The sequence below is a fragment of the Numida meleagris genome, chromosome 2 (assembly GCF_002078875.1).
Source record: "Numida meleagris isolate 19003 breed g44 Domestic line chromosome 2, NumMel1.0, whole genome shotgun sequence".
NCBI classification, from domain to species: Eukaryota; Metazoa; Chordata; class Aves; order Galliformes; family Numididae; genus Numida; species Numida meleagris.
In genome coordinates, this window is record NC_034410.1 from 15,319,737 (window position 1) to 15,326,993 (window position 7,257).

The following is a 7,257-nucleotide window of genomic DNA, read 5'->3' on the forward strand; positions in this document are numbered from 1 at the left end:
TCCAAACAGGAGTTCCAGTGAAGGACAGTTAAGGCATGTTACTGCGTGGGTAAATATTCACCATACCACATTTCTTTGCATTTCCTGATACTAAGGAAATGGTGACAAGCAAAGCAAGCTTACAGCGGCCATGCCAGTGCCCCTCAGATTTGTGCGGCATCTTCCTGCCTCTCAGCAAGATCTCTGGAGATCCAGAAATACAATCAATCTGTATCTAATACGGCTTCATCTCTGGGTGGTGTTAGAATGCGCATAACGTATGTGCACTGTCAGCTTCAGGCCCACATCAAGCAGCCACAGCAGCTTTCAGAAAGCAACCCAAACAAACAAAAACACAGGCCCCTTCAGGTGGCTGAGTTGCTGCCCATGCCTCAGCACCTACAGTCAGACCACTTGCCCAGAGGGCAGGAGAACTGCATTCAACTCCACCCTCAAAACACTGGTGCCAGAGCCACCGCTCTTCCACAGCGGAGCCCACTGACCAGCACTGGCACTCTGGCATCTGGTGGGAAGCAAGGAGAAAGAATGCTGCACATTCAGACAAGATCTCCCTCAGCCATAGCCAAAGAAGGCTCGCAGAGCAGCGTGCACAGCCCTGTCTCTGAAGGTGATGGCTGGCTTTGATGGCAGAATGTTTAGAAACACAGAAACCATAATAACTCCTCACAGAGAGGACAGATAATTGCTGATAACAGTGGAAAAGGAAAGGTGAGAGTTCCACGTCCCTTTTGCAAGTTGAAAATGTTATGTAAAATGGCATTTCACTTCAGGTTATCTTGTGGAAGGGTATTAAAAATGGAAGATCTTAGTGACAGCCCAAAGAAAAGTCTCAAGTCTCTGAGAAAACAGAAAGGAGGAGTTTGTTCAGGTGTACTGAAAATAAATCCTTTCAGTGTTGGGATAACAGAGACGGTCAACTCAGAGCTCCCAAAGCCTTATTTTGGACAGCCCTAAGAAAGCAGTAACCTGTTCATGTTTGTGTTATATAACAGGTGGAGAGCACTTGACTCCATAAGAGTTAATGCACGTATGAAGTAGGAAGAGAAATGTATGAGCTAATGAATGTCACCAAAATAAAACATGCTCTTCATGATTCTGTTGTGATATACGTAAAAAGAGTTGGCAATTAGACATAATTTCAGGATACGTTTTTGTTCTACCAGGGTTTAAATCTACACATAAATAAGTAGAGGCAGATGGATCTAAGCACATTCACTTAACATAATTTGATGCCCATTACTAGCAACAGAAAAATTATACTGTACCACCAGCAAGATACTTCCCTAATGAGAGAGAAAGATAATAGAAGTATGAGCATGTGACCAAATGTGCTGATGTTAGTGTATCGAGTTAAAGTTTACGTAAGCTACATATAACACCACTTATGACCAATTATGAAACATTCCCTGAGGGGCTTCCCATAAATTTATGATTGAGGGGAAAGAAACCTATTCAGTTTCTGATGAAGTATATTTCATTTCTGAAGGGTAACTGCTGATACGATTGCTAGGGCAGAGTGTGTGTTCTGCATGTAAAATTAAGTTAAATATGGCTGCAGGTGTAGACCAGTATGGTGCAACAAAAAAATAAACACCCAAAACACACTCTGTTTCTGCGGGCCTTCAACATAATGACAGACAGCCAGATGCAAAACAAGTCGGGAGTGCCATTAACAAGCAGAAGTCCCGTTAGGTGTGGATGCTGAAAACTCCGGCTCCCAACCTCCTGCTGAGCAGCCACCGACACCTGGAAGCAAACCTGACAGCAGGCTTTGTGGATGGTTTCCAGCATGTACAGTGAAAAGGGGGGAGAGGGAACAACATTCAGACTGAATGAAAGACTACAGCTTACGATTTTTCTGATTTTTCTTTTAGGTTGGATGTAACAGGCATTATTTTTATCTAAAACATCAAACTTCGCATTTCTGAAACGTGAAATTTCCCTGAAAGTTCCCTTTGCAATGTTTACTACTTTTCCAAGCCTATAAATAGTGATTACTGTAAAAACCACTTCTCGTAACACTATTTCACATTTCCCTGTTTAGACAGTGCTTTTCATAGGAAAAGCTATTTCACTGAAAACTGCAATTTCACTGAAAGCAGTTTCACTGAAAGCTGCAATTTCACTGAAAGAAAAGCAGACCTATTAGAATAAATAGTGCTTCATTTTTTAACGCTGCTTTGCCTTTTACCTATGTAGAGGAAAGCAGCTGTCAATTCTGAAAATGCGTTTAAATGGGAATAATCGCAACTCATAGTCAGGAACTGCCATGGGAAGTGGGACAGGCCAAGGCTAGACTGGGTTGGGGCCTGCAAGTGGGGTCCACACCCAGAGTGAGGCCATGGCCAGGCACAGACAGTTTCCACAGTCCACAACCAGGCCCTGGCTGTGGCCGCCTCACAGTCCTGTTGGGAGCCTCTGCCCAGATAAATATCAGGAGAGCCCAGACTGTCTGGAGAAGAAAGATAACTTTGCTAAGGTCCTGTTGGCACAGGAGAAATGTCACAGAATAGAAATGGTCACATCAATCGTGTGATCAAGCCTAATCTTTACATCTTGGGAATGTATAAAATTATCTTGCTGTATAAGAAATGAATACAGGTATGAAAAGTTATCCCTTCTATGAAAAACCAAATAAATAGTCAGATTACCCCCTTCAGTGACTTTGTTTTGTATTCAAGGTCTGCTGAATCATAGCTTGTGCTCAGAGCCAAATTCTCAGATACTTAAATATCACAGAATTACAGAATATTCAAAATAAGAAGTTATTTTTTCCAAAAACAAAAAAAAAACAGACATTGGTTTATGAAATCAGTAGAGGCGCTGCGGTTTCTTTGTATTAATAACACGCAGTTACAGTTCCTGAAGTTCATTTATGACTTGAATGAGCATTTTACAGGGAAGCTTATAAACACATAATAAAAAAGCAGCATATAAAGATAACATTTTCCTTATTGATAAGATACTGATTAAAGAGACAAACTTTATACTTCTCATGGAAGTAGTAAACTAACCTTTATGTATGAAGGAAAAGGAAAGTCCCTGGTCCTTATATAAGGAAATAGAAATACAGAAGTTGATGAGGTTCTTCATTATCCTCACATTCCAGTGTACTTACAGCTCTCCAGGTTTTTAGAAGTGTAATTTAGAGCAGTCGTCATAAAAAATCTCATGATTCTGAAGTCACAGTAGAGATAGGAATCTTTGTCTATGTCAGCATGAAAAGTAATATCCTGGAGCTAAATTAATAAAATCTGATCTTGTCTTTCTGGTAACCTATATTAACAAGCTGAAATTCTGTCCATCATTGGGATGCACAATAAGAACAGCTTATCAGCTAGTCAGTTAAAATTCTTCCAAAAGCTTCATCCTTCCTAAAAATAAAAAAGAAAACTCAGTTGAACATAGAAATTCCCAAATGTAGATCCTTGTGAGAAAGGGTGAAAGAGAAGCTCTCTAGTTTCGCAGCTCCAAGAGTATTTATTTCCAAGACTGAATTAATGAAATCCCTATCTCTTCCATGCTTCATAGGCAAAAGATATCTCAAATTTCTGTACTTTCAAGAAATTCTTATAGCCTAAAAGCAATTTTCAAATACAACTGCAGATATCATTTAGAATAATGCTCTTTCAAATAGGATATCATGAGATAGCACTCCAGATGAGTTTTCCTGTTTTCTTGAAAACGTTGCCAGAAATTTAGCTGGCAAATTGTGTCCTTATTTGGAACTTTGGGGTTACAAATGAGAAACAATTTTTTTTCTTTGATTTTGCTTTAGTTTATGCTATGTTAATACCATTCTTCAACTACTTTTTTTTTTTCTCAGCTGCCTGCTTTCATAAAGACATGAGGAAATTGGAGTGCCACATTCTTTGTGAAGTAAAATTATCTGTGTTCTCTTTAGGGAACCACAGAACTGTTAACGTTAGAGATGCAGTCCAGCCCTTTGCTCTAAGGCCAGTTAGAGCAGGTTGCTCAGGTCATTGCCCAGTCCAGTTTTGAATATCTCCAGAGAGCAAGACTCCTCAAACAGTCTAGGAAGCCTGCTGCTGTTTGGTTTTTACAATTATAGTCTGGAAATGTTGCAACACTCCCTGTGCATACCAGTGGGGCCTGGGTTGTTCTTTAGGAGGCTCAGGACTGTTTGTCTATTGATATAAAATCCTGCTCTGTAACTATGTGTTATTAATGCAAGAAAAAAAAAAAAAAACGGAAAAAAAAACCACACCAGAATAGTGGTTAGTATCTTGACTGAAGTGTTAAGTCCCATTAAGTCCCAGAGACAGCATGGCCAGGGACTTCCCCAAAACCTCTTCAAGTTTCAAGCCTTAGACCTCACACAGATCTGAGTGAGAGACAGGACAACAAGGAAGAGGCTGCACTGGCCCTGAAGGCATCACTCAGGGGTTTGGCTGACAGGACCCTGGGCACGCAGGGCAAAAGCACACCTGACAGTGGCCCTGGTCTTATGGAGGTGGGCAGAGGCTCCCAGCGGGGCTGTGGGAAGGCTGCAGCCAGGGCCCAGTCATGGACTTTGGAAACTGCCTGTGCCTGGCCACGGCCCACAGTCTGGGTCCAGACCCCAGCCACAGGTCTCGGCCTGGACCTGTCCCTGGCTCAGCCCGTCCCAGTCTCTGTGGTGGTGCCCAATCCCCAGGGCTGGGGCTACCTCTCCTGCCCCAGGTTTGTTCTGCCCCCTGGCTCAGGCCATGGGACAGACCCTGGCTACCAGGCCTTCTCCTGACCTGGGGAGCTGCAGTCTTTGGTGGGCCCTGTGAGGGGAGTGTCAAGAGTCGAGAGTTGCTGGGTTAGCGATAAATGGCACTCAGAAAAGTTCTGTTTTCCAGTTTGATTTGCCCATCAAACCTGAACTATTGGTTAGGAAATAGGAAGAGAAATGCACAGAAAAATACTCCTGAGGCTACTAAATATTTGTAAATGAGGAATAATTGTATGAACCCTAACAAAAGAGCCTGAGAAGTGTCTTTGGAAAATATGCATTTACCAGAAAATAATCTGCTATCATACATGCAAGATGTCTTAGAGCAAAATTTAGTTCTGTATTTTCTTCAGTTACCACCTCCTTTGTAATGTGGCTCTAACTACTGAATTGCCAGCTCCTGCTGCAAGGGCTATTGCCCTGTCATCTTGCTGGCAAAAATGAATTCGACAAAGCATCTGGGAAGCAAAACATTTTCTTTTTTCAGTTCTAAAATTTCTTTTCTGGCATCTTCCAGCTTTGTAAGGGCCTTTAGTTCTCAGCTGATGGCCAGATGAATAGTCTTAAAAAATACTTCATATGCGTATTACATTTTCCAGTCAGCTCAGTTCCTGAACAGGTATTCCCGAGCTCATCCTGAAGTTTTCTGGACATGACTATCGCATAGTCCCCTCCAGAGAAAACAAAGAAGCTCTCACCACTGGAAAAACATTAGCAGTGTTCGTGATGTACCAAGGGTCAAAAAAAAAAAAAAAAAAAAAAAGCCAGAGGTTAGTGATATGGCTATTGCATGTCGTTTGACACAACAAACACAGCTAATCCTCTCCTGAAACCTGGTTGAACATTTGAGACATAGCCAAAGTTCTGTGTCCCCCTCCAGCTTATAGCACTCAGCTATATTCCTCACTTCAAAACAGACAAAGTTTGAGATACCCTTAGACTAAATTAAGGTGACATAACACCAAATGATCAATTAAAAGTTTTATCGATGGCAGCAGCTATTTTGGCAGAAGCTATCTTGGCAGAAACTATTTCAACCTTGTTATCTCTAATGGACTTAATGGCACTTAACATATGAAAGAGGAAGAAAAAATTGAAGATGGAAGAATAGAGGTAAATGAATGGCCCAAACCACCACCAAACAACGTATTGGATCTGATCCCTCCAGACAGTGCATGCATACCTGGGTCCTTAGGATTGTGTCTTCTAGAGTCTAGTTCACACATGCTCAGTCTGTGGCTCCAAGACCTTGCAGAAGGGGATTTGAGCAGGCTACCCTGTGCTCTACCCACTCCTTCACTGTAAATTAGTCCCAGAAAGGTGCCATCCAGCTTGCATAAGGTAACCACAGCATCTCAGTCTCTAACAGGTGCTCCTGTCGAAACAGAGGAGTTATTTTTTGTGTACACAGAAACTCTTCCTTCTTTTTCAGCAGTGCAGAGTACCATGGAGATCGCCAAACTGAGCACTTAAATACAAAACATGTTTTGAAGGTTAGAAGAGAGGCTGTGACCTGTGATATTTGCATTTAGACACATTTTCAGAATATATATCATTTTTCCTGTCATTATGTAACAATACTTATATACTTATGGGAAAACAACTTAGCTTTTTTGACTGAACTGCCAAAATGCACTGAGTAAAAATAAAGAAATATGGAGCAATGCTGCAGGGAGTGGTTTTTACAGTAATCACTATTTGTAGGCTTGGAAAAGTAGTAAACATTGCAAAGGGAACTTTCAGGGAAATTTCACGTTTCAGAAATGCGAAGTTTGATGTTTTAGATAAAAATAATGCCTGTTACATCCAACCTAAAAGAAAAATCAGAAAAATCGTAAGCTGTAGTCTTTCATTCAGTCTGAATGTTGTTCCCTCTCCCCCCTTTTCACTGTACATGCTGGAAACCATCCACAAAGCCTGCTGTCAGGTTTGCTTCCAGGTGTCGGTGGCTGCTCAGCAGGAGGTTGGGAGCCGGAGTTTTCAGCATCCACACCTAACGGGACTTCTGCTTGTTAATGGCACTCCCGACTTGTTTTGCATCTGGCTGTCTGTCATTATGTTGAAGGCCCGCAGAAACAGAGTGTGTTTTGGGTGTTTATTTTTTTGTTGCACCATACTGGTCTACACCTGCAGCCATATTTAACTTAATTTTACATGCAGAACACACACTCTGCCCTAGCAATCGTATCAGCAGTTACCCTTCAGAAATGAAATATACTTCATCAGAAACTGAATAGGTTTCTTTCCCCTCAATCATAAATTTATGGGAAGCCCCTCAGGGAATGTTTCATAATTGGTCATAAGTGGTGTTATATGTAGCTTACGTAAACTTTAACTCGATACACTAACATCAGCACATTTGGTCACATGCTCATACTTCTATTATCTTTCTCTCTCATTAGGGAAGTATCTTGCTGGTGGTACAGTATAATTTTTCTGTTGCTAGTAATGGGCATCAAATTATGTTAAGTGAATGTGCTTAGATCCATCTGCCTCTACTTATTTATGTGTAGATTTAAACCCTGGTAGAACAAAAA

General features: G+C 41.4%; 1 protein-coding gene across 1 annotated transcript in view; it reads right to left on the bottom strand.

The window, feature by feature from the left end:
• The window catches only part of LOC110395155 (mycocerosic acid synthase-like polyketide synthase), a 35,050-nt gene that overhangs the window by 15,285 nt on the left and 12,508 nt on the right, over positions 1–7,257 (bottom strand). The gene's annotated exons all lie outside the window — the stretch shown is intronic.